General features: G+C 42.2%; 37 non-coding genes across 37 annotated transcripts; all 37 read left to right on the top strand.

The window, feature by feature from the left end:
- Positions 1-188: 188 nt before the first annotated feature.
- LOC135159629 (5S ribosomal RNA) lies at positions 189-307 on the top strand. The gene has a single exon (XR_010298348.1). It is a non-coding gene; the product is annotated as a 5S ribosomal RNA (ribosomal RNA).
- Positions 308-777: 470 nt separating this feature from the next.
- Positions 778-896, top strand: LOC135159627 (5S ribosomal RNA). The gene has a single exon (XR_010298346.1). It is a non-coding gene; the product is annotated as a 5S ribosomal RNA (ribosomal RNA).
- Positions 897-1,366: 470 nt separating this feature from the next.
- LOC135159626 (5S ribosomal RNA) lies at positions 1,367-1,485 on the top strand. Its single transcript, XR_010298345.1, has one exon. It is a non-coding gene; the product is annotated as a 5S ribosomal RNA (ribosomal RNA).
- A 470-nt stretch (positions 1,486-1,955) lies between these two features.
- Positions 1,956-2,074, top strand: LOC135159625 (5S ribosomal RNA). The gene has a single exon (XR_010298344.1). It is a non-coding gene; the product is annotated as a 5S ribosomal RNA (ribosomal RNA).
- Positions 2,075-2,544: 470 nt separating this feature from the next.
- On the top strand, positions 2,545-2,663 carry LOC135159623 (5S ribosomal RNA). Its single transcript, XR_010298343.1, has one exon. It is a non-coding gene; the product is annotated as a 5S ribosomal RNA (ribosomal RNA).
- A 470-nt stretch (positions 2,664-3,133) lies between these two features.
- On the top strand, positions 3,134-3,252 carry LOC135159622 (5S ribosomal RNA). The gene has a single exon (XR_010298342.1). It is a non-coding gene; the product is annotated as a 5S ribosomal RNA (ribosomal RNA).
- A 470-nt stretch (positions 3,253-3,722) lies between these two features.
- Positions 3,723-3,841, top strand: LOC135159621 (5S ribosomal RNA). Its single transcript, XR_010298341.1, has one exon. It is a non-coding gene; the product is annotated as a 5S ribosomal RNA (ribosomal RNA).
- Positions 3,842-4,311: 470 nt separating this feature from the next.
- Positions 4,312-4,430, top strand: LOC135159620 (5S ribosomal RNA). The gene has a single exon (XR_010298340.1). It is a non-coding gene; the product is annotated as a 5S ribosomal RNA (ribosomal RNA).
- A 470-nt stretch (positions 4,431-4,900) lies between these two features.
- LOC135159619 (5S ribosomal RNA) lies at positions 4,901-5,019 on the top strand. Its single transcript, XR_010298339.1, has one exon. It is a non-coding gene; the product is annotated as a 5S ribosomal RNA (ribosomal RNA).
- A 470-nt stretch (positions 5,020-5,489) lies between these two features.
- On the top strand, positions 5,490-5,608 carry LOC135159618 (5S ribosomal RNA). Its single transcript, XR_010298338.1, has one exon. It is a non-coding gene; the product is annotated as a 5S ribosomal RNA (ribosomal RNA).
- Positions 5,609-6,078: 470 nt separating this feature from the next.
- Positions 6,079-6,197, top strand: LOC135159617 (5S ribosomal RNA). The gene has a single exon (XR_010298337.1). It is a non-coding gene; the product is annotated as a 5S ribosomal RNA (ribosomal RNA).
- Positions 6,198-6,667: 470 nt separating this feature from the next.
- On the top strand, positions 6,668-6,786 carry LOC135159615 (5S ribosomal RNA). The gene has a single exon (XR_010298335.1). It is a non-coding gene; the product is annotated as a 5S ribosomal RNA (ribosomal RNA).
- A 470-nt stretch (positions 6,787-7,256) lies between these two features.
- LOC135159614 (5S ribosomal RNA) lies at positions 7,257-7,375 on the top strand. The gene has a single exon (XR_010298334.1). It is a non-coding gene; the product is annotated as a 5S ribosomal RNA (ribosomal RNA).
- A 470-nt stretch (positions 7,376-7,845) lies between these two features.
- LOC135159613 (5S ribosomal RNA) lies at positions 7,846-7,964 on the top strand. Its single transcript, XR_010298333.1, has one exon. It is a non-coding gene; the product is annotated as a 5S ribosomal RNA (ribosomal RNA).
- A 470-nt stretch (positions 7,965-8,434) lies between these two features.
- LOC135159612 (5S ribosomal RNA) lies at positions 8,435-8,553 on the top strand. The gene has a single exon (XR_010298332.1). It is a non-coding gene; the product is annotated as a 5S ribosomal RNA (ribosomal RNA).
- A 470-nt stretch (positions 8,554-9,023) lies between these two features.
- LOC135159611 (5S ribosomal RNA) lies at positions 9,024-9,142 on the top strand. The gene has a single exon (XR_010298331.1). It is a non-coding gene; the product is annotated as a 5S ribosomal RNA (ribosomal RNA).
- A 470-nt stretch (positions 9,143-9,612) lies between these two features.
- Positions 9,613-9,731, top strand: LOC135159610 (5S ribosomal RNA). Its single transcript, XR_010298330.1, has one exon. It is a non-coding gene; the product is annotated as a 5S ribosomal RNA (ribosomal RNA).
- A 470-nt stretch (positions 9,732-10,201) lies between these two features.
- On the top strand, positions 10,202-10,320 carry LOC135159609 (5S ribosomal RNA). The gene has a single exon (XR_010298329.1). It is a non-coding gene; the product is annotated as a 5S ribosomal RNA (ribosomal RNA).
- A 470-nt stretch (positions 10,321-10,790) lies between these two features.
- LOC135159608 (5S ribosomal RNA) lies at positions 10,791-10,909 on the top strand. The gene has a single exon (XR_010298328.1). It is a non-coding gene; the product is annotated as a 5S ribosomal RNA (ribosomal RNA).
- Positions 10,910-11,379: 470 nt separating this feature from the next.
- LOC135159607 (5S ribosomal RNA) lies at positions 11,380-11,498 on the top strand. The gene has a single exon (XR_010298327.1). It is a non-coding gene; the product is annotated as a 5S ribosomal RNA (ribosomal RNA).
- A 470-nt stretch (positions 11,499-11,968) lies between these two features.
- On the top strand, positions 11,969-12,087 carry LOC135159606 (5S ribosomal RNA). The gene has a single exon (XR_010298326.1). It is a non-coding gene; the product is annotated as a 5S ribosomal RNA (ribosomal RNA).
- A 470-nt stretch (positions 12,088-12,557) lies between these two features.
- On the top strand, positions 12,558-12,676 carry LOC135159604 (5S ribosomal RNA). The gene has a single exon (XR_010298324.1). It is a non-coding gene; the product is annotated as a 5S ribosomal RNA (ribosomal RNA).
- Positions 12,677-13,146: 470 nt separating this feature from the next.
- Positions 13,147-13,265, top strand: LOC135159603 (5S ribosomal RNA). The gene has a single exon (XR_010298323.1). It is a non-coding gene; the product is annotated as a 5S ribosomal RNA (ribosomal RNA).
- A 470-nt stretch (positions 13,266-13,735) lies between these two features.
- On the top strand, positions 13,736-13,854 carry LOC135159602 (5S ribosomal RNA). Its single transcript, XR_010298322.1, has one exon. It is a non-coding gene; the product is annotated as a 5S ribosomal RNA (ribosomal RNA).
- Positions 13,855-14,326: 472 nt separating this feature from the next.
- On the top strand, positions 14,327-14,445 carry LOC135159601 (5S ribosomal RNA). Its single transcript, XR_010298321.1, has one exon. It is a non-coding gene; the product is annotated as a 5S ribosomal RNA (ribosomal RNA).
- A 470-nt stretch (positions 14,446-14,915) lies between these two features.
- LOC135159600 (5S ribosomal RNA) lies at positions 14,916-15,034 on the top strand. Its single transcript, XR_010298320.1, has one exon. It is a non-coding gene; the product is annotated as a 5S ribosomal RNA (ribosomal RNA).
- A 469-nt stretch (positions 15,035-15,503) lies between these two features.
- LOC135159599 (5S ribosomal RNA) lies at positions 15,504-15,622 on the top strand. Its single transcript, XR_010298319.1, has one exon. It is a non-coding gene; the product is annotated as a 5S ribosomal RNA (ribosomal RNA).
- A 469-nt stretch (positions 15,623-16,091) lies between these two features.
- Positions 16,092-16,210, top strand: LOC135159598 (5S ribosomal RNA). Its single transcript, XR_010298318.1, has one exon. It is a non-coding gene; the product is annotated as a 5S ribosomal RNA (ribosomal RNA).
- Positions 16,211-16,679: 469 nt separating this feature from the next.
- LOC135159597 (5S ribosomal RNA) lies at positions 16,680-16,798 on the top strand. The gene has a single exon (XR_010298317.1). It is a non-coding gene; the product is annotated as a 5S ribosomal RNA (ribosomal RNA).
- A 471-nt stretch (positions 16,799-17,269) lies between these two features.
- LOC135159596 (5S ribosomal RNA) lies at positions 17,270-17,388 on the top strand. The gene has a single exon (XR_010298316.1). It is a non-coding gene; the product is annotated as a 5S ribosomal RNA (ribosomal RNA).
- A 471-nt stretch (positions 17,389-17,859) lies between these two features.
- Positions 17,860-17,978, top strand: LOC135159595 (5S ribosomal RNA). Its single transcript, XR_010298315.1, has one exon. It is a non-coding gene; the product is annotated as a 5S ribosomal RNA (ribosomal RNA).
- A 470-nt stretch (positions 17,979-18,448) lies between these two features.
- Positions 18,449-18,567, top strand: LOC135159639 (5S ribosomal RNA). The gene has a single exon (XR_010298358.1). It is a non-coding gene; the product is annotated as a 5S ribosomal RNA (ribosomal RNA).
- A 471-nt stretch (positions 18,568-19,038) lies between these two features.
- Positions 19,039-19,157, top strand: LOC135159628 (5S ribosomal RNA). Its single transcript, XR_010298347.1, has one exon. It is a non-coding gene; the product is annotated as a 5S ribosomal RNA (ribosomal RNA).
- Positions 19,158-19,627: 470 nt separating this feature from the next.
- On the top strand, positions 19,628-19,746 carry LOC135159616 (5S ribosomal RNA). The gene has a single exon (XR_010298336.1). It is a non-coding gene; the product is annotated as a 5S ribosomal RNA (ribosomal RNA).
- Positions 19,747-20,215: 469 nt separating this feature from the next.
- LOC135159642 (5S ribosomal RNA) lies at positions 20,216-20,334 on the top strand. Its single transcript, XR_010298362.1, has one exon. It is a non-coding gene; the product is annotated as a 5S ribosomal RNA (ribosomal RNA).
- Positions 20,335-20,804: 470 nt separating this feature from the next.
- LOC135159605 (5S ribosomal RNA) lies at positions 20,805-20,923 on the top strand. Its single transcript, XR_010298325.1, has one exon. It is a non-coding gene; the product is annotated as a 5S ribosomal RNA (ribosomal RNA).
- Positions 20,924-21,393: 470 nt separating this feature from the next.
- Positions 21,394-21,512, top strand: LOC135159594 (5S ribosomal RNA). Its single transcript, XR_010298314.1, has one exon. It is a non-coding gene; the product is annotated as a 5S ribosomal RNA (ribosomal RNA).
- Positions 21,513-21,740: the final 228 nt, after the last annotated feature.

The following is a 21,740-nucleotide window of genomic DNA, read 5'->3' as shown; positions in this document are numbered from 1 at the left end:
AAGAAAAAAAACACGACAATATCTCCAAATTATCGTAGGTAGGCATCCGATGGAAACTGAAACAAACCCAATGAAAGATCGGTGGAATGACTGAAGACATCAATCAACCAATATTATTACTGACAGGGATTAAATAGATGATGACGTCATAGTATCCCTTCAAATAGCTTGACTTTGATGGAGCAAGAGCCTACGACCATACCATGCTGAATATACCGGTTCTCGTCCGATCACCGAAGTCAAGCAGCATAGGGCTCGGTTAGTACTTGGATGGGAGACCGCCTGGGAATACCGGGTGTTGTAGGCATTTTTTGCTTCATGAAATGCCCCTTTATTCATTTTTTCATTTTAAGTCGTTGGTATTTGTTTTCCTTTATAGTATCACTTTTGTCTCCTTTTTTGTTGTCTTTTTCGTCTCCTTCGTCACCCTTTTTAATAGAGCAGGAATAAACTTTTCGCTTGATGTCCGACATTCAAGGCAATGATGAAAGTCGTTTGTTTGCAAGCACAGGGTCTCCAAGAGACGAGGCGCGCAGTTCAAGGCCTACACCATCATGTGAATTGTTGCGTCACACACAGGTGCGCATCCAAGAAAAAAAACACGACAATATCTCCAAATTATCGTAGGTAGGCATCCGATGGAAACTGAAACAAACCCAATGAAAGATCGGTGGAATGACTGAAGACATCAATCAACCAATATTATTACTGACAGGGATTAAATAGATGATGACGTCATAGTATCCCTTCAAATAGCTTGACTTTGATGGAGCAAGAGCCTACGACCATACCATGCTGAATATACCGGTTCTCGTCCGATCACCGAAGTCAAGCAGCATAGGGCTCGGTTAGTACTTGGATGGGAGACCGCCTGGGAATACCGGGTGTTGTAGGCATTTTTTGCTTCATGAAATGCCCCTTTATTCATTTTTTCATTTTAAGTCGTTGGTATTTGTTTTCCTTTATAGTATCACTTTTGTCTCCTTTTTTGTTGTCTTTTTCGTCTCCTTCGTCACCCTTTTTAATAGAGCAGGAATAAACTTTTCGCTTGATGTCCGACATTCAAGGCAATGATGAAAGTCGTTTGTTTGCAAGCACAGGGTCTCCAAGAGACGAGGCGCGCAGTTCAAGGCCTACACCATCATGTGAATTGTTGCGTCACACACAGGTGCGCATCCAAGAAAAAAAACACGACAATATCTCCAAATTATCGTAGGTAGGCATCCGATGGAAACTGAAACAAACCCAATGAAAGATCGGTGGAATGACTGAAGACATCAATCAACCAATATTATTACTGACAGGGATTAAATAGATGATGACGTCATAGTATCCCTTCAAATAGCTTGACTTTGATGGAGCAAGAGCCTACGACCATACCATGCTGAATATACCGGTTCTCGTCCGATCACCGAAGTCAAGCAGCATAGGGCTCGGTTAGTACTTGGATGGGAGACCGCCTGGGAATACCGGGTGTTGTAGGCATTTTTTGCTTCATGAAATGCCCCTTTATTCATTTTTTCATTTTAAGTCGTTGGTATTTGTTTTCCTTTATAGTATCACTTTTGTCTCCTTTTTTGTTGTCTTTTTCGTCTCCTTCGTCACCCTTTTTAATAGAGCAGGAATAAACTTTTCGCTTGATGTCCGACATTCAAGGCAATGATGAAAGTCGTTTGTTTGCAAGCACAGGGTCTCCAAGAGACGAGGCGCGCAGTTCAAGGCCTACACCATCATGTGAATTGTTGCGTCACACACAGGTGCGCATCCAAGAAAAAAAACACGACAATATCTCCAAATTATCGTAGGTAGGCATCCGATGGAAACTGAAACAAACCCAATGAAAGATCGGTGGAATGACTGAAGACATCAATCAACCAATATTATTACTGACAGGGATTAAATAGATGATGACGTCATAGTATCCCTTCAAATAGCTTGACTTTGATGGAGCAAGAGCCTACGACCATACCATGCTGAATATACCGGTTCTCGTCCGATCACCGAAGTCAAGCAGCATAGGGCTCGGTTAGTACTTGGATGGGAGACCGCCTGGGAATACCGGGTGTTGTAGGCATTTTTTGCTTCATGAAATGCCCCTTTATTCATTTTTTCATTTTAAGTCGTTGGTATTTGTTTTCCTTTATAGTATCACTTTTGTCTCCTTTTTTGTTGTCTTTTTCGTCTCCTTCGTCACCCTTTTTAATAGAGCAGGAATAAACTTTTCGCTTGATGTCCGACATTCAAGGCAATGATGAAAGTCGTTTGTTTGCAAGCACAGGGTCTCCAAGAGACGAGGCGCGCAGTTCAAGGCCTACACCATCATGTGAATTGTTGCGTCACACACAGGTGCGCATCCAAGAAAAAAAACACGACAATATCTCCAAATTATCGTAGGTAGGCATCCGATGGAAACTGAAACAAACCCAATGAAAGATCGGTGGAATGACTGAAGACATCAATCAACCAATATTATTACTGACAGGGATTAAATAGATGATGACGTCATAGTATCCCTTCAAATAGCTTGACTTTGATGGAGCAAGAGCCTACGACCATACCATGCTGAATATACCGGTTCTCGTCCGATCACCGAAGTCAAGCAGCATAGGGCTCGGTTAGTACTTGGATGGGAGACCGCCTGGGAATACCGGGTGTTGTAGGCATTTTTTGCTTCATGAAATGCCCCTTTATTCATTTTTTCATTTTAAGTCGTTGGTATTTGTTTTCCTTTATAGTATCACTTTTGTCTCCTTTTTTGTTGTCTTTTTCGTCTCCTTCGTCACCCTTTTTAATAGAGCAGGAATAAACTTTTCGCTTGATGTCCGACATTCAAGGCAATGATGAAAGTCGTTTGTTTGCAAGCACAGGGTCTCCAAGAGACGAGGCGCGCAGTTCAAGGCCTACACCATCATGTGAATTGTTGCGTCACACACAGGTGCGCATCCAAGAAAAAAAACACGACAATATCTCCAAATTATCGTAGGTAGGCATCCGATGGAAACTGAAACAAACCCAATGAAAGATCGGTGGAATGACTGAAGACATCAATCAACCAATATTATTACTGACAGGGATTAAATAGATGATGACGTCATAGTATCCCTTCAAATAGCTTGACTTTGATGGAGCAAGAGCCTACGACCATACCATGCTGAATATACCGGTTCTCGTCCGATCACCGAAGTCAAGCAGCATAGGGCTCGGTTAGTACTTGGATGGGAGACCGCCTGGGAATACCGGGTGTTGTAGGCATTTTTTGCTTCATGAAATGCCCCTTTATTCATTTTTTCATTTTAAGTCGTTGGTATTTGTTTTCCTTTATAGTATCACTTTTGTCTCCTTTTTTGTTGTCTTTTTCGTCTCCTTCGTCACCCTTTTTAATAGAGCAGGAATAAACTTTTCGCTTGATGTCCGACATTCAAGGCAATGATGAAAGTCGTTTGTTTGCAAGCACAGGGTCTCCAAGAGACGAGGCGCGCAGTTCAAGGCCTACACCATCATGTGAATTGTTGCGTCACACACAGGTGCGCATCCAAGAAAAAAAACACGACAATATCTCCAAATTATCGTAGGTAGGCATCCGATGGAAACTGAAACAAACCCAATGAAAGATCGGTGGAATGACTGAAGACATCAATCAACCAATATTATTACTGACAGGGATTAAATAGATGATGACGTCATAGTATCCCTTCAAATAGCTTGACTTTGATGGAGCAAGAGCCTACGACCATACCATGCTGAATATACCGGTTCTCGTCCGATCACCGAAGTCAAGCAGCATAGGGCTCGGTTAGTACTTGGATGGGAGACCGCCTGGGAATACCGGGTGTTGTAGGCATTTTTTGCTTCATGAAATGCCCCTTTATTCATTTTTTCATTTTAAGTCGTTGGTATTTGTTTTCCTTTATAGTATCACTTTTGTCTCCTTTTTTGTTGTCTTTTTCGTCTCCTTCGTCACCCTTTTTAATAGAGCAGGAATAAACTTTTCGCTTGATGTCCGACATTCAAGGCAATGATGAAAGTCGTTTGTTTGCAAGCACAGGGTCTCCAAGAGACGAGGCGCGCAGTTCAAGGCCTACACCATCATGTGAATTGTTGCGTCACACACAGGTGCGCATCCAAGAAAAAAAACACGACAATATCTCCAAATTATCGTAGGTAGGCATCCGATGGAAACTGAAACAAACCCAATGAAAGATCGGTGGAATGACTGAAGACATCAATCAACCAATATTATTACTGACAGGGATTAAATAGATGATGACGTCATAGTATCCCTTCAAATAGCTTGACTTTGATGGAGCAAGAGCCTACGACCATACCATGCTGAATATACCGGTTCTCGTCCGATCACCGAAGTCAAGCAGCATAGGGCTCGGTTAGTACTTGGATGGGAGACCGCCTGGGAATACCGGGTGTTGTAGGCATTTTTTGCTTCATGAAATGCCCCTTTATTCATTTTTTCATTTTAAGTCGTTGGTATTTGTTTTCCTTTATAGTATCACTTTTGTCTCCTTTTTTGTTGTCTTTTTCGTCTCCTTCGTCACCCTTTTTAATAGAGCAGGAATAAACTTTTCGCTTGATGTCCGACATTCAAGGCAATGATGAAAGTCGTTTGTTTGCAAGCACAGGGTCTCCAAGAGACGAGGCGCGCAGTTCAAGGCCTACACCATCATGTGAATTGTTGCGTCACACACAGGTGCGCATCCAAGAAAAAAAACACGACAATATCTCCAAATTATCGTAGGTAGGCATCCGATGGAAACTGAAACAAACCCAATGAAAGATCGGTGGAATGACTGAAGACATCAATCAACCAATATTATTACTGACAGGGATTAAATAGATGATGACGTCATAGTATCCCTTCAAATAGCTTGACTTTGATGGAGCAAGAGCCTACGACCATACCATGCTGAATATACCGGTTCTCGTCCGATCACCGAAGTCAAGCAGCATAGGGCTCGGTTAGTACTTGGATGGGAGACCGCCTGGGAATACCGGGTGTTGTAGGCATTTTTTGCTTCATGAAATGCCCCTTTATTCATTTTTTCATTTTAAGTCGTTGGTATTTGTTTTCCTTTATAGTATCACTTTTGTCTCCTTTTTTGTTGTCTTTTTCGTCTCCTTCGTCACCCTTTTTAATAGAGCAGGAATAAACTTTTCGCTTGATGTCCGACATTCAAGGCAATGATGAAAGTCGTTTGTTTGCAAGCACAGGGTCTCCAAGAGACGAGGCGCGCAGTTCAAGGCCTACACCATCATGTGAATTGTTGCGTCACACACAGGTGCGCATCCAAGAAAAAAAACACGACAATATCTCCAAATTATCGTAGGTAGGCATCCGATGGAAACTGAAACAAACCCAATGAAAGATCGGTGGAATGACTGAAGACATCAATCAACCAATATTATTACTGACAGGGATTAAATAGATGATGACGTCATAGTATCCCTTCAAATAGCTTGACTTTGATGGAGCAAGAGCCTACGACCATACCATGCTGAATATACCGGTTCTCGTCCGATCACCGAAGTCAAGCAGCATAGGGCTCGGTTAGTACTTGGATGGGAGACCGCCTGGGAATACCGGGTGTTGTAGGCATTTTTTGCTTCATGAAATGCCCCTTTATTCATTTTTTCATTTTAAGTCGTTGGTATTTGTTTTCCTTTATAGTATCACTTTTGTCTCCTTTTTTGTTGTCTTTTTCGTCTCCTTCGTCACCCTTTTTAATAGAGCAGGAATAAACTTTTCGCTTGATGTCCGACATTCAAGGCAATGATGAAAGTCGTTTGTTTGCAAGCACAGGGTCTCCAAGAGACGAGGCGCGCAGTTCAAGGCCTACACCATCATGTGAATTGTTGCGTCACACACAGGTGCGCATCCAAGAAAAAAAACACGACAATATCTCCAAATTATCGTAGGTAGGCATCCGATGGAAACTGAAACAAACCCAATGAAAGATCGGTGGAATGACTGAAGACATCAATCAACCAATATTATTACTGACAGGGATTAAATAGATGATGACGTCATAGTATCCCTTCAAATAGCTTGACTTTGATGGAGCAAGAGCCTACGACCATACCATGCTGAATATACCGGTTCTCGTCCGATCACCGAAGTCAAGCAGCATAGGGCTCGGTTAGTACTTGGATGGGAGACCGCCTGGGAATACCGGGTGTTGTAGGCATTTTTTGCTTCATGAAATGCCCCTTTATTCATTTTTTCATTTTAAGTCGTTGGTATTTGTTTTCCTTTATAGTATCACTTTTGTCTCCTTTTTTGTTGTCTTTTTCGTCTCCTTCGTCACCCTTTTTAATAGAGCAGGAATAAACTTTTCGCTTGATGTCCGACATTCAAGGCAATGATGAAAGTCGTTTGTTTGCAAGCACAGGGTCTCCAAGAGACGAGGCGCGCAGTTCAAGGCCTACACCATCATGTGAATTGTTGCGTCACACACAGGTGCGCATCCAAGAAAAAAAACACGACAATATCTCCAAATTATCGTAGGTAGGCATCCGATGGAAACTGAAACAAACCCAATGAAAGATCGGTGGAATGACTGAAGACATCAATCAACCAATATTATTACTGACAGGGATTAAATAGATGATGACGTCATAGTATCCCTTCAAATAGCTTGACTTTGATGGAGCAAGAGCCTACGACCATACCATGCTGAATATACCGGTTCTCGTCCGATCACCGAAGTCAAGCAGCATAGGGCTCGGTTAGTACTTGGATGGGAGACCGCCTGGGAATACCGGGTGTTGTAGGCATTTTTTGCTTCATGAAATGCCCCTTTATTCATTTTTTCATTTTAAGTCGTTGGTATTTGTTTTCCTTTATAGTATCACTTTTGTCTCCTTTTTTGTTGTCTTTTTCGTCTCCTTCGTCACCCTTTTTAATAGAGCAGGAATAAACTTTTCGCTTGATGTCCGACATTCAAGGCAATGATGAAAGTCGTTTGTTTGCAAGCACAGGGTCTCCAAGAGACGAGGCGCGCAGTTCAAGGCCTACACCATCATGTGAATTGTTGCGTCACACACAGGTGCGCATCCAAGAAAAAAAACACGACAATATCTCCAAATTATCGTAGGTAGGCATCCGATGGAAACTGAAACAAACCCAATGAAAGATCGGTGGAATGACTGAAGACATCAATCAACCAATATTATTACTGACAGGGATTAAATAGATGATGACGTCATAGTATCCCTTCAAATAGCTTGACTTTGATGGAGCAAGAGCCTACGACCATACCATGCTGAATATACCGGTTCTCGTCCGATCACCGAAGTCAAGCAGCATAGGGCTCGGTTAGTACTTGGATGGGAGACCGCCTGGGAATACCGGGTGTTGTAGGCATTTTTTGCTTCATGAAATGCCCCTTTATTCATTTTTTCATTTTAAGTCGTTGGTATTTGTTTTCCTTTATAGTATCACTTTTGTCTCCTTTTTTGTTGTCTTTTTCGTCTCCTTCGTCACCCTTTTTAATAGAGCAGGAATAAACTTTTCGCTTGATGTCCGACATTCAAGGCAATGATGAAAGTCGTTTGTTTGCAAGCACAGGGTCTCCAAGAGACGAGGCGCGCAGTTCAAGGCCTACACCATCATGTGAATTGTTGCGTCACACACAGGTGCGCATCCAAGAAAAAAAACACGACAATATCTCCAAATTATCGTAGGTAGGCATCCGATGGAAACTGAAACAAACCCAATGAAAGATCGGTGGAATGACTGAAGACATCAATCAACCAATATTATTACTGACAGGGATTAAATAGATGATGACGTCATAGTATCCCTTCAAATAGCTTGACTTTGATGGAGCAAGAGCCTACGACCATACCATGCTGAATATACCGGTTCTCGTCCGATCACCGAAGTCAAGCAGCATAGGGCTCGGTTAGTACTTGGATGGGAGACCGCCTGGGAATACCGGGTGTTGTAGGCATTTTTTGCTTCATGAAATGCCCCTTTATTCATTTTTTCATTTTAAGTCGTTGGTATTTGTTTTCCTTTATAGTATCACTTTTGTCTCCTTTTTTGTTGTCTTTTTCGTCTCCTTCGTCACCCTTTTTAATAGAGCAGGAATAAACTTTTCGCTTGATGTCCGACATTCAAGGCAATGATGAAAGTCGTTTGTTTGCAAGCACAGGGTCTCCAAGAGACGAGGCGCGCAGTTCAAGGCCTACACCATCATGTGAATTGTTGCGTCACACACAGGTGCGCATCCAAGAAAAAAAACACGACAATATCTCCAAATTATCGTAGGTAGGCATCCGATGGAAACTGAAACAAACCCAATGAAAGATCGGTGGAATGACTGAAGACATCAATCAACCAATATTATTACTGACAGGGATTAAATAGATGATGACGTCATAGTATCCCTTCAAATAGCTTGACTTTGATGGAGCAAGAGCCTACGACCATACCATGCTGAATATACCGGTTCTCGTCCGATCACCGAAGTCAAGCAGCATAGGGCTCGGTTAGTACTTGGATGGGAGACCGCCTGGGAATACCGGGTGTTGTAGGCATTTTTTGCTTCATGAAATGCCCCTTTATTCATTTTTTCATTTTAAGTCGTTGGTATTTGTTTTCCTTTATAGTATCACTTTTGTCTCCTTTTTTGTTGTCTTTTTCGTCTCCTTCGTCACCCTTTTTAATAGAGCAGGAATAAACTTTTCGCTTGATGTCCGACATTCAAGGCAATGATGAAAGTCGTTTGTTTGCAAGCACAGGGTCTCCAAGAGACGAGGCGCGCAGTTCAAGGCCTACACCATCATGTGAATTGTTGCGTCACACACAGGTGCGCATCCAAGAAAAAAAACACGACAATATCTCCAAATTATCGTAGGTAGGCATCCGATGGAAACTGAAACAAACCCAATGAAAGATCGGTGGAATGACTGAAGACATCAATCAACCAATATTATTACTGACAGGGATTAAATAGATGATGACGTCATAGTATCCCTTCAAATAGCTTGACTTTGATGGAGCAAGAGCCTACGACCATACCATGCTGAATATACCGGTTCTCGTCCGATCACCGAAGTCAAGCAGCATAGGGCTCGGTTAGTACTTGGATGGGAGACCGCCTGGGAATACCGGGTGTTGTAGGCATTTTTTGCTTCATGAAATGCCCCTTTATTCATTTTTTCATTTTAAGTCGTTGGTATTTGTTTTCCTTTATAGTATCACTTTTGTCTCCTTTTTTGTTGTCTTTTTCGTCTCCTTCGTCACCCTTTTTAATAGAGCAGGAATAAACTTTTCGCTTGATGTCCGACATTCAAGGCAATGATGAAAGTCGTTTGTTTGCAAGCACAGGGTCTCCAAGAGACGAGGCGCGCAGTTCAAGGCCTACACCATCATGTGAATTGTTGCGTCACACACAGGTGCGCATCCAAGAAAAAAAACACGACAATATCTCCAAATTATCGTAGGTAGGCATCCGATGGAAACTGAAACAAACCCAATGAAAGATCGGTGGAATGACTGAAGACATCAATCAACCAATATTATTACTGACAGGGATTAAATAGATGATGACGTCATAGTATCCCTTCAAATAGCTTGACTTTGATGGAGCAAGAGCCTACGACCATACCATGCTGAATATACCGGTTCTCGTCCGATCACCGAAGTCAAGCAGCATAGGGCTCGGTTAGTACTTGGATGGGAGACCGCCTGGGAATACCGGGTGTTGTAGGCATTTTTTGCTTCATGAAATGCCCCTTTATTCATTTTTTCATTTTAAGTCGTTGGTATTTGTTTTCCTTTATAGTATCACTTTTGTCTCCTTTTTTGTTGTCTTTTTCGTCTCCTTCGTCACCCTTTTTAATAGAGCAGGAATAAACTTTTCGCTTGATGTCCGACATTCAAGGCAATGATGAAAGTCGTTTGTTTGCAAGCACAGGGTCTCCAAGAGACGAGGCGCGCAGTTCAAGGCCTACACCATCATGTGAATTGTTGCGTCACACACAGGTGCGCATCCAAGAAAAAAAACACGACAATATCTCCAAATTATCGTAGGTAGGCATCCGATGGAAACTGAAACAAACCCAATGAAAGATCGGTGGAATGACTGAAGACATCAATCAACCAATATTATTACTGACAGGGATTAAATAGATGATGACGTCATAGTATCCCTTCAAATAGCTTGACTTTGATGGAGCAAGAGCCTACGACCATACCATGCTGAATATACCGGTTCTCGTCCGATCACCGAAGTCAAGCAGCATAGGGCTCGGTTAGTACTTGGATGGGAGACCGCCTGGGAATACCGGGTGTTGTAGGCATTTTTTGCTTCATGAAATGCCCCTTTATTCATTTTTTCATTTTAAGTCGTTGGTATTTGTTTTCCTTTATAGTATCACTTTTGTCTCCTTTTTTGTTGTCTTTTTCGTCTCCTTCGTCACCCTTTTTAATAGAGCAGGAATAAACTTTTCGCTTGATGTCCGACATTCAAGGCAATGATGAAAGTCGTTTGTTTGCAAGCACAGGGTCTCCAAGAGACGAGGCGCGCAGTTCAAGGCCTACACCATCATGTGAATTGTTGCGTCACACACAGGTGCGCATCCAAGAAAAAAAACACGACAATATCTCCAAATTATCGTAGGTAGGCATCCGATGGAAACTGAAACAAACCCAATGAAAGATCGGTGGAATGACTGAAGACATCAATCAACCAATATTATTACTGACAGGGATTAAATAGATGATGACGTCATAGTATCCCTTCAAATAGCTTGACTTTGATGGAGCAAGAGCCTACGACCATACCATGCTGAATATACCGGTTCTCGTCCGATCACCGAAGTCAAGCAGCATAGGGCTCGGTTAGTACTTGGATGGGAGACCGCCTGGGAATACCGGGTGTTGTAGGCATTTTTTGCTTCATGAAATGCCCCTTTATTCATTTTTTCATTTTAAGTCGTTGGTATTTGTTTTCCTTTATAGTATCACTTTTGTCTCCTTTTTTGTTGTCTTTTTCGTCTCCTTCGTCACCCTTTTTAATAGAGCAGGAATAAACTTTTCGCTTGATGTCCGACATTCAAGGCAATGATGAAAGTCGTTTGTTTGCAAGCACAGGGTCTCCAAGAGACGAGGCGCGCAGTTCAAGGCCTACACCATCATGTGAATTGTTGCGTCACACACAGGTGCGCATCCAAGAAAAAAAACACGACAATATCTCCAAATTATCGTAGGTAGGCATCCGATGGAAACTGAAACAAACCCAATGAAAGATCGGTGGAATGACTGAAGACATCAATCAACCAATATTATTACTGACAGGGATTAAATAGATGATGACGTCATAGTATCCCTTCAAATAGCTTGACTTTGATGGAGCAAGAGCCTACGACCATACCATGCTGAATATACCGGTTCTCGTCCGATCACCGAAGTCAAGCAGCATAGGGCTCGGTTAGTACTTGGATGGGAGACCGCCTGGGAATACCGGGTGTTGTAGGCATTTTTTGCTTCATGAAATGCCCCTTTATTCATTTTTTCATTTTAAGTCGTTGGTATTTGTTTTCCTTTATAGTATCACTTTTGTCTCCTTTTTTGTTGTCTTTTTCGTCTCCTTCGTCACCCTTTTTAATAGAGCAGGAATAAACTTTTCGCTTGATGTCCGACATTCAAGGCAATGATGAAAGTCGTTTGTTTGCAAGCACAGGGTCTCCAAGAGACGAGGCGCGCAGTTCAAGGCCTACACCATCATGTGAATTGTTGCGTCACACACAGGTGCGCATCCAAGAAAAAAAACACGACAATATCTCCAAATTATCGTAGGTAGGCATCCGATGGAAACTGAAACAAACCCAATGAAAGATCGGTGGAATGACTGAAGACATCAATCAACCAATATTATTACTGACAGGGATTAAATAGATGATGACGTCATAGTATCCCTTCAAATAGCTTGACTTTGATGGAGCAAGAGCCTACGACCATACCATGCTGAATATACCGGTTCTCGTCCGATCACCGAAGTCAAGCAGCATAGGGCTCGGTTAGTACTTGGATGGGAGACCGCCTGGGAATACCGGGTGTTGTAGGCATTTTTTGCTTCATGAAATGCCCCTTTATTCATTTTTTCATTTTAAGTCGTTGGTATTTGTTTTCCTTTATAGTATCACTTTTGTCTCCTTTTTTGTTGTCTTTTTCGTCTCCTTCGTCACCCTTTTTAATAGAGCAGGAATAAACTTTTCGCTTGATGTCCGACATTCAAGGCAATGATGAAAGTCGTTTGTTTGCAAGCACAGGGTCTCCAAGAGACGAGGCGCGCAGTTCAAGGCCTACACCATCATGTGAATTGTTGCGTCACACACAGGTGCGCATCCAAGAAAAAAAACACGACAATATCTCCAAATTATCGTAGGTAGGCATCCGATGGAAACTGAAACAAACCCAATGAAAGATCGGTGGAATGACTGAAGACATCAATCAACCAATATTATTACTGACAGGGATTAAATAGATGATGACGTCATAGTATCCCTTCAAATAGCTTGACTTTGATGGAGCAAGAGCCTACGACCATACCATGCTGAATATACCGGTTCTCGTCCGATCACCGAAGTCAAGCAGCATAGGGCTCGGTTAGTACTTGGATGGGAGACCGCCTGGGAATACCGGGTGTTGTAGGCATTTTTTGCTTCATGAAATGCCCCTTTATTCATTTTTTCATTTTAAGTCGTTGGTATTTGTTTTCCTTTATAGTATCACTTTTGTCTCCTTTTTTGTTGTCTTTTTCGTCTCCTTCGTCACCCTTTTTAATAGAGCAGGAATAAACTTTTCGCTTGATGTCCGACATTCAAGGCAATGATGAAAGTCGTTTGTTTGCAAGCACAGGGTCTCCAAGAGACGAGGCGCGCAGTTCAAGGCCTACACCATCATGTGAATTGTTGCGTCACACACAGGTGCGCATCCAAGAAAAAAAACACGACAATATCTCCAAATTATCGTAGGTAGGCATCCGATGGAAACTGAAACAAACCCAATGAAAGATCGGTGGAATGACTGAAGACATCAATCAACCAATATTATTACTGACAGGGATTAAATAGATGATGACGTCATAGTATCCCTTCAAATAGCTTGACTTTGATGGAGCAAGAGCCTACGACCATACCATGCTGAATATACCGGTTCTCGTCCGATCACCGAAGTCAAGCAGCATAGGGCTCGGTTAGTACTTGGATGGGAGACCGCCTGGGAATACCGGGTGTTGTAGGCATTTTTTGCTTCATGAAATGCCCCTTTATTCATTTTTTCATTTTAAGTCGTTGGTATTTGTTTTCCTTTATAGTATCACTTTTGTCTCCTTTTTTGTTGTCTTTTTCGTCTCCTTCGTCACCCTTTTTAATAGAGCAGGAATAAACTTTTCGCTTGATGTCCGACATTCAAGGCAATGATGAAAGTCGTTTGTTTGCAAGCACAGGGTCTCCAAGAGACGAGGCGCGCAGTTCAAGGCCTACACCATCATGTGAATTGTTGAGTCACACACAGGTGCGCATCCAAGAAAAAAAACACGACAATATCTCCAAATTATCGTAGGTAGGCATCCGATGGAAACTGAAACAAACCCAATGAAAGATCGGTGGAATGACTGAAGACATCAATCAACCAATATTATTACTGACAGGGATTAAATAGATGATGACGTCATAGTATCCCTTCAAATAGCTTGACTTTGATGGAGCAAGAGCCTACGACCATACCATGCTGAATATACCGGTTCTCGTCCGATCACCGAAGTCAAGCAGCATAGGGCTCGGTTAGTACTTGGATGGGAGACCGCCTGGGAATACCGGGTGTTGTAGGCATTTTTTGCTTCATGAAATGCCCCTTTATTCATTTTTTCATTTTAAGTCGTTGGTATTTGTTTTCCTTTATAGTATCACTTTTGTCTCCTTTTTTGTTGTCTTTTTCGTCTCCTTCGTCACCCTTTTTAATAGAGCAGGAATAAACTTTTCGCTTGATGTCCGACATTCAAGGCAATGATGAAAGTCGTTTGTTTGCAAGCACAGGGTCTCCAAGAGACGAGGCGCGCAGTTCAAGGCCTACACCATCATGTGAATTGTTGCGTCACACACAGGTGCGCATCCAAGAAAAAAAAACACGACAATATCTCCAAATTATCGTAGGTAGGCATCCGATGGAAAACTGAAACAAACCCAATGAAAGATCGGTGGAATGACTGAAGACATCAATCAACCAATATTATTACTGACAGGGATTAAATAGATGATGACGTCATAGTATCCCTTCAAATAGCTTGACTTTGATGGAGCAAGAGCCTACGACCATACCATGCTGAATATACCGGTTCTCGTCCGATCACCGAAGTCAAGCAGCATAGGGCTCGGTTAGTACTTGGATGGGAGACCGCCTGGGAATACCGGGTGTTGTAGGCATTTTTTGCTTCATGAAATGCCCCTTTATTCATTTTTTCATTTTAAGTCGTTGGTATTTGTTTTCCTTTATAGTATCACTTTTGTCTCCTTTTTTGTTGTCTTTTTCGTCTCCTTCGTCACCCTTTTTAATAGAGCAGGAATAAACTTTTCGCTTGATGTCCGACATTCAAGGCAATGATGAAAGTCGTTTGTTTGCAAGCACAGGGTCTCCAAGAGACGAGGCGCGCAGTTCAAGGCCTACACCATCATGTGAATTGTTGCGTCACACACAGGTGCGCATCCAAGAAAAAAAACACGACAATATCTCCAAATTATCGTAGGTAGGCATCCGATGGAAACTGAAACAAACCCAATGAAAGATCGGTGGAATGACTGAAGACATCAATCAACCAATATTATTACTGACAGGGATTAAATAGATGATGACGTCATAGTATCCCTTCAAATAGCTTGACTTTGATGGAGCAAGAGCCTACGACCATACCATGCTGAATATACCGGTTCTCGTCCGATCACCGAAGTCAAGCAGCATAGGGCTCGGTTAGTACTTGGATGGGAGACCGCCTGGGAATACCGGGTGTTGTAGGCATTTTTTGCTTCATGAAATGCCCCTTTATTCATTTTTTCATTTTAAGTCGTTGGTATTTGTTTTCCTTTATAGTATCACTTTTGTCTCCTTTTTTGTTGTCTTTTTCGTCTCCTTCGTCACCCTTTTTAATAGAGCAGGAATAAACTTTTCGCTTGATGTCCGACATTCAAGGCAATGATGAAAGTCGTTTGTTTGCAAGCACAGGGTCTCCAAGAGACGAGGCGCGCAGTTCAAGGCCTACACCATCATGTGAATTGTTGCGTCACACACAGGTGCGCATCCAAGAAAAAAAACACGACAATATCTCCAAATTATCGTAGGTAGGCATCCGATGGAAACTGAAACAAACCCAATGAAAGATCGGTGGAATGACTGAAGACATCAATCAACCAATATTATTACTGACAGGGATAAATAGATGATGACGTCATAGTATCCCTTCAAATAGCTTGACTTTGATGGAGCAAGAGCCTACGACCATACCATGCTGAATATACCGGTTCTCGTCCGATCACCGAAGTCAAGCAGCATAGGGCTCGGTTAGTACTTGGATGGGAGACCGCCTGGGAATACCGGGTGTTGTAGGCATTTTTTGCTTCATGAAATGCCCCTTTATTCATTTTTTCATTTTAAGTCGTTGGTATTTGTTTTCCTTTATAGTATCACTTTTGTCTCCTTTTTTGTTGTCTTTTTCGTCTCCTTCGTCACCCTTTTTAATAGAGCAGGAATAAACTTTTCGCTTGATGTCCGACATTCAAGGCAATGATGAAAGTCGTTTGTTTGCAAGCACAGGGTCTCCAAGAGACGAGGCGCGCAGTTCAAGGCCTACACCATCATGTGAATTGTTGCGTCACACACAGGTGCGCATCCAAGAAAAAAACACGACAATATCTCCAAATTATCGTAGGTAGGCATCCGATGGAAACTGAAACAAACCCAATGAAAGATCGGTGGAATGACTGAAGACATCAATCAACCAATATTATTACTGACAGGGATTAAATAGATGATGACGTCATAGTATCCCTTCAAATAGCTTGACTTTGATGGAGCAAGAGCCTACGACCATACCATGCTGAATATACCGGTTCTCGTCCGATCACCGAAGTCAAGCAGCATAGGGCTCGGTTAGTACTTGGATGGGAGACCGCCTGGGAATACCGGGTGTTGTAGGCATTTTTTGCTTCATGAAATGCCCCTTTAATCATTTTTTCATTTTAAGTCGTTGGTATTTGTTTTCCTTTATAGTATCACTTTTGTCTCCTTTTTTGTTGTCTTTTTCGTCTCCTTCGTCACCCTTTTTAATAGAGCAGGAATAAACTTTTCGCTTGATGTCCGACATTCAAGGCAATGATGAAAGTCGTTTGTTTGCAAGCACAGGGTCTCCAAGAGACGAGGCGCGCAGTTCAAGGCCTACACCATCATGTGAATTGTTGCGTCACACACAGGTGCGCATCCAAGAAAAAAACACGACAATATCTCCAAATTATCGTAGGTAGGCATCCGATGGAAACTGAAACAAACCCAATGAAAGATCGGTGGAATGACTGAAGACATCAATCAACCAATATTATTACTGACAGGGATTAAATAGATGATGACGTCATAGTATCCCTTCAAATAGCTTGACTTTGATGGAGCAAGAGCCTACGACCATACCATGCTGAATATACCGGTTCTCGTCCGATCACCGAAGTCAAGCAGCATAGGGCTCGGTTAGTACTTGGATGGGAGACCGCCTGGGAATACCGGGTGTTGTAGGCATTTTTTGCTTCATGAAATGCCCCTTTATTCATTTTTTCATTTTAAGTCGTTGGTATTTGTTTTCCTTTATAGTATCACTTTTGTCTCCTTTTTTGTTGTCTTTTTCGTCTCCTTCGTCACCCTTTTTAATAGAGCAGGAATAAACTTTTCGCTTGATGTCCGACATTCAAGGCAATGATGAAAGTCGTTTGTTTGCAAGCACAGGGTCTCCAAGAGACGAGGCGCGCAGTTCAAGGCCTACACCATCATGTGAATTGTTGCGTCACACACAGGTGCGCATCCAAGAAAAAAAAACACGACAATATCTCCAAATTATCGTAGGTAGGCATCCGATGGAAACTGAAACAAACCCAATGAAAGATCGGTGGAATGACTGAAGACATCAATCAACCAATATTATTACTGACAGGGATTAAATAGATGATGACGTCATAGTATCCCTTCAAATAGCTTGACTTTGATGGAGCAAGAGCCTACGACCATACCATGCTGAATATACCGGTTCTCGTCCGATCACCGAAGTCAAGCAGCATAGGGCTCGGTTAGTACTTGGATGGGAGACCGCCTGGGAATACCGGGTGTTGTAGGCATTTTTTGCTTCATGAAATGCCCCTTTATTCATTTTTTCATTTTAAGTCGTTGGTATTTGTTTTCCTTTATAGTATCACTTTTGTCTCCTTTTTTGTTGTCTTTTTCGTCTCCTTCGTCACCCTTTTTAATAGAGCAGGAATAAACTTTTCGCTTGATGTCCGACATTCAAGGCAATGATGAAAGTCGTTTGTTTGCAAGCACAGGGTCTCCAAGAGACGAGGCGCGCAGTTCAAGGCCCTACACCATCATGTGAATTGTTGCGTCACACACAGGTGCGCATCCAAGAAAAAAAACACGACAATATCTCCAAATTATCGTAGGTAGGCATCCGATGGAAACTGAAACAAACCCAATGAAAGATCGGTGGAATGACTGAAGACATCAATCAACCAATATTATTACTGACAGGGATTAAATAGATGATGACGTCATAGTATCCCTTCAAATAGCTTGACTTTGATGGAGCAAGAGCCTACGACCATACCATGCTGAATATACCGGTTCTCGTCCGATCACCGAAGTCAAGCAGCATAGGGCTCGGTTAGTACTTGGATGGGAGACCGCCTGGGAATACCGGGTGTTGTAGGCATTTTTTGCTTCATGAAATGCCCCTTTATTCATTTTTTCATTTTAAGTCGTTGGTATTTGTTTTCCTTTATAGTATCACTTTTGTCTCCTTTTTTGTTGTCTTTTTCGTCTCCTTCGTCACCCTTTTTAATAGAGCAGGAATAAACTTTTCGCTTGATGTCCGACATTCAAGGCAATGATGAAAGTCGTTTGTTTGCAAGCACAGGGTCTCCAAGAGACGAGGCGCGCAGTTCAAGGCCTACACCATCATGTGAATTGTTGCGTCACACACAGGTGCGCATCCAAGAAAAAAAACACGACAATATCTCCAAATTATCGTAGGTAGGCATCCGATGGAAACTGAAACAAACCCAATGAAAGATCGGTGGAATGACTGAAGACATCAATCAACCAATATTATTACTGACAGGGATTAAATAGATGATGACGTCATAGTATCCCTTCAAATAGCTTGACTTTGATGGAGCAAGAGCCTACGACCATACCATGCTGAATATACCGGTTCTCGTCCGATCACCGAAGTCAAGCAGCATAGGGCTCGGTTAGTACTTGGATGGGAGACCGCCTGGGAATACCGGGTGTTGTAGGCATTTTTTGCTTCATGAAATGCCCCTTTATTCATTTTTTCATTTTAAGTCGTTGGTATTTGTTTTCCTTTATAGTATCACTTTTGTCTCCTTTTTTGTTGTCTTTTTCGTCTCCTTCGTCACCCTTTTTAATAGAGCAGGAATAAACTTTTCGCTTGATGTCCGACATTCAAGGCAATGATGAAAGTCGTTTGTTTGCAAGCACAGGGTCTCCAAGAGACGAGGCGCGCAGTTCAAGGCCTACACCATCATGTGAAATTGTTGCGTCACACACAGGTGCGCATCCAAGAAAAAAAACACGACAATATCTCCAAATTATCGTAGGTAGGCATCCGATGGAAACTGAAACAAACCCAATGAAAGATCGGTGGAATGACTGAAGACATCAATCAACCAATATTATTACTGACAGGGATTAAATAGATGATGACGTCATAGTATCCCTTCAAATAGCTTGACTTTGATGGAGCAAGAGCCTACGACCATACCATGCTGAATATACCGGTTCTCGTCCGATCACCGAAGTCAAGCAGCATAGGGCTCGGTTAGTACTTGGATGGGAGACCGCCTGGGAATACCGGGTGTTGTAGGCATTTTTTGCTTCATGAAATGCCCCTTTATTCATTTTTTCATTTTAAGTCGTTGGTATTTGTTTTCCTTTATAGTATCACTTTTGTCTCCTTTTTTGTTGTCTTTTTCGTCTCCTTCGTCACCCTTTTTAATAGAGCAGGAATAAACTTTTCGCTTGATGTCCGACATTCAAGGCAATGATGAAAGTCGTTTGTTTGCAAGCACAGGGTCTCCAAGAGACGAGGCGCGCAGTTCAAGGCCTACACCATCATGTGAATTGTTGCGTCACACACAGGTGCGCATCCAAGAAAAAAAACACGACAATATCTCCAAATTATCGTAGGTAGGCATCCGATGGAAACTGAAACAAACCCAATGAAAGATCGGTGGAATGACTGAAGACATCAATCAACCAATATTATTACTGACAGGGATTAAATAGATGATGACGTCATAGTATCCCTTCAAATAGCTTGACTTTGATGGAGCAAGAGCCTACGACCATACCATGCTGAATATACCGGTTCTCGTCCGATCACCGAAGTCAAGCAGCATAGGGCTCGGTTAGTACTTGGATGGGAGACCGCCTGGGAATACCGGGTGTTGTAGGCATTTTTTGCTTCATGAAATGCCCCTTTATTCATTTTTTCATTTTAAGTCGTTGGTATTTGTTTTCCTTTATAGTATCACTTTTGTCTCCTTTTTTGTTGTCTTTTTCGTCTCCTTCGTCACCCTTTTTAATAGAGCAGGAATAAACTTTTCGCTTGATGTCGACAATTCAAGGCAATGATGAAAGTCGTTTGTTTGCAAGCACAGGGTCTCCAAGAGACGAGGCGCGCAGTTCAAGGCCTACACCATCATGTGAATTGTTGCGTCACACACAGGTGCGCATCCAAGAAAAAAAACACGACAATATCTCCAAATTATCGTAGGTAGGCATCCGATGGAAACTGAAACAAACCCAATGAAAGATCGGTGGAATGACTGAAGACATCAATCAACCAATATTATTACTGACAGGGATTAAATAGATGATGACGTCATAGTATCCCTTCAAATAGCTAGACTTTGAGGAGCAAGAGCCTACGACCATACCATGCTGAATATACCGGTTCTCGTCCGATCACCGAAGTCAAGCAGCATAGGGCTCGGTTAGTACTTGGATGGAGACCCGCCTGGGAATACCGGGTGTTGTAGGCATTTTTTGCTTCATGAAATGCCCCTTTATTCATGTTTTCATTTTAAGTCGTTGGATTTTGTTTTCCTTTATAGTATCACTTTTGTCTCCTTTTTTGTTGTCTTTTTCGTCTCCTTCGTCACCCTTTTTAATAGAGCAGGAATAAACTTTTCGCTTGATGTCCGACATTCAAGGCAATGATGAAAGTCGTTTGTTTGCAAGCACAGGGTCTCCAAGAGACGAGGCGCGCAGTTCAAGGCCTACACCATCATGTGAATTGTTGCGTCACACACAGGTGCGCATCCAAGAAAAAAAACACGACAATATCTCCAAATTATCGTAGGTAGGCATCCGATGGAAACTGAAACAAACCCAATGAAAGATCGGTGGAATGACTGAAGACATCAATCAACCAATATTATTACTGACAGGGATTAAATAGATGATGACGTCATAGTATCCCTTCAAATAGCTTGACTTTGATGGAGCAAGAGCCTACGACCATACCATGCTGAATATACCGGTTCTCGTCCGATCACCGAAGTCAAGCAGCATAGGGCTCGGTTAGTACTTGGATGGGAGACCGCCTGGGAATACCGGGTGTTGTAGGCATTTTTTGCTTCATGAAATGCCCCTTTATTCATTTTTTCATTTTAAGTCGTTGGTATTTGTTTTCCTTTATAGTATCACTTTTGTCTCCTTTTTTGTTGTCTTTTTCGTCTCCTTCGTCACCCTTTTTAATAGAGCAGGAATAAACTTTTCGCTTGATGTCCGACATTCAAGGCAATGATGAAAGTCGTTTGTTTGCAAGCACAGGGTCTCCAAGAGACGAGGCGCGCAGTTCAAGGCCTACACCATCATGTGAATTGTTGCGTCACACACAGGTGCGCATCCAAGAAAAAAAACACGACAATATCTCCAAATTATCGTAGGTAGGCATCCGATGGAAACTGAAACAAACCCAATGAAAGATCGGTGGAATGACTGAAGACATCAATCAACCAATATTATTACTGACAGGGATTAAATAGATGATGACGTCATAGTATCCCTTCAAATAGCTTGACTTTGATGGAGCAAGAGCCTACGACCATACCATGCTGAATATACCGGTTCTCGTCCGATCACCGAAGTCAAGCAGCATAGGGCTCGGTTAGTACTTGGATGGGAGACCGCCTGGGAATACCGGGTGTTGTAGGCATTTTTTGCTTCATGAAATGCCCCTTTATTCATTTTTTCATTTTAAGTCGTTGGTATTTGTTTTCCTTTATAGTATCACTTTTGTCTCCTTTTTTGTTGTCTTTTTCGTCTCCTTCGTCACCCTTTTTAATAGAGCAGGAATAAACTTTTCGCTTGATGTCCGACATTCAAGGCAATGATGAAAGTCGTTTGTTTGCAAGCACAGGGTCTCCAAGAGACGAGGCGCGCA

Source organism: Lytechinus pictus, unplaced genomic scaffold (genome assembly GCF_037042905.1).
Source record: "Lytechinus pictus isolate F3 Inbred unplaced genomic scaffold, Lp3.0 scaffold_290, whole genome shotgun sequence".
In the NCBI taxonomy this organism is placed as follows: Eukaryota; Metazoa; Echinodermata; class Echinoidea; order Temnopleuroida; family Toxopneustidae; genus Lytechinus; species Lytechinus pictus.
The sequence above is the reverse complement of the archived record's forward strand: the minus strand, read 5'-3'. Positions and strand labels throughout refer to the sequence as shown.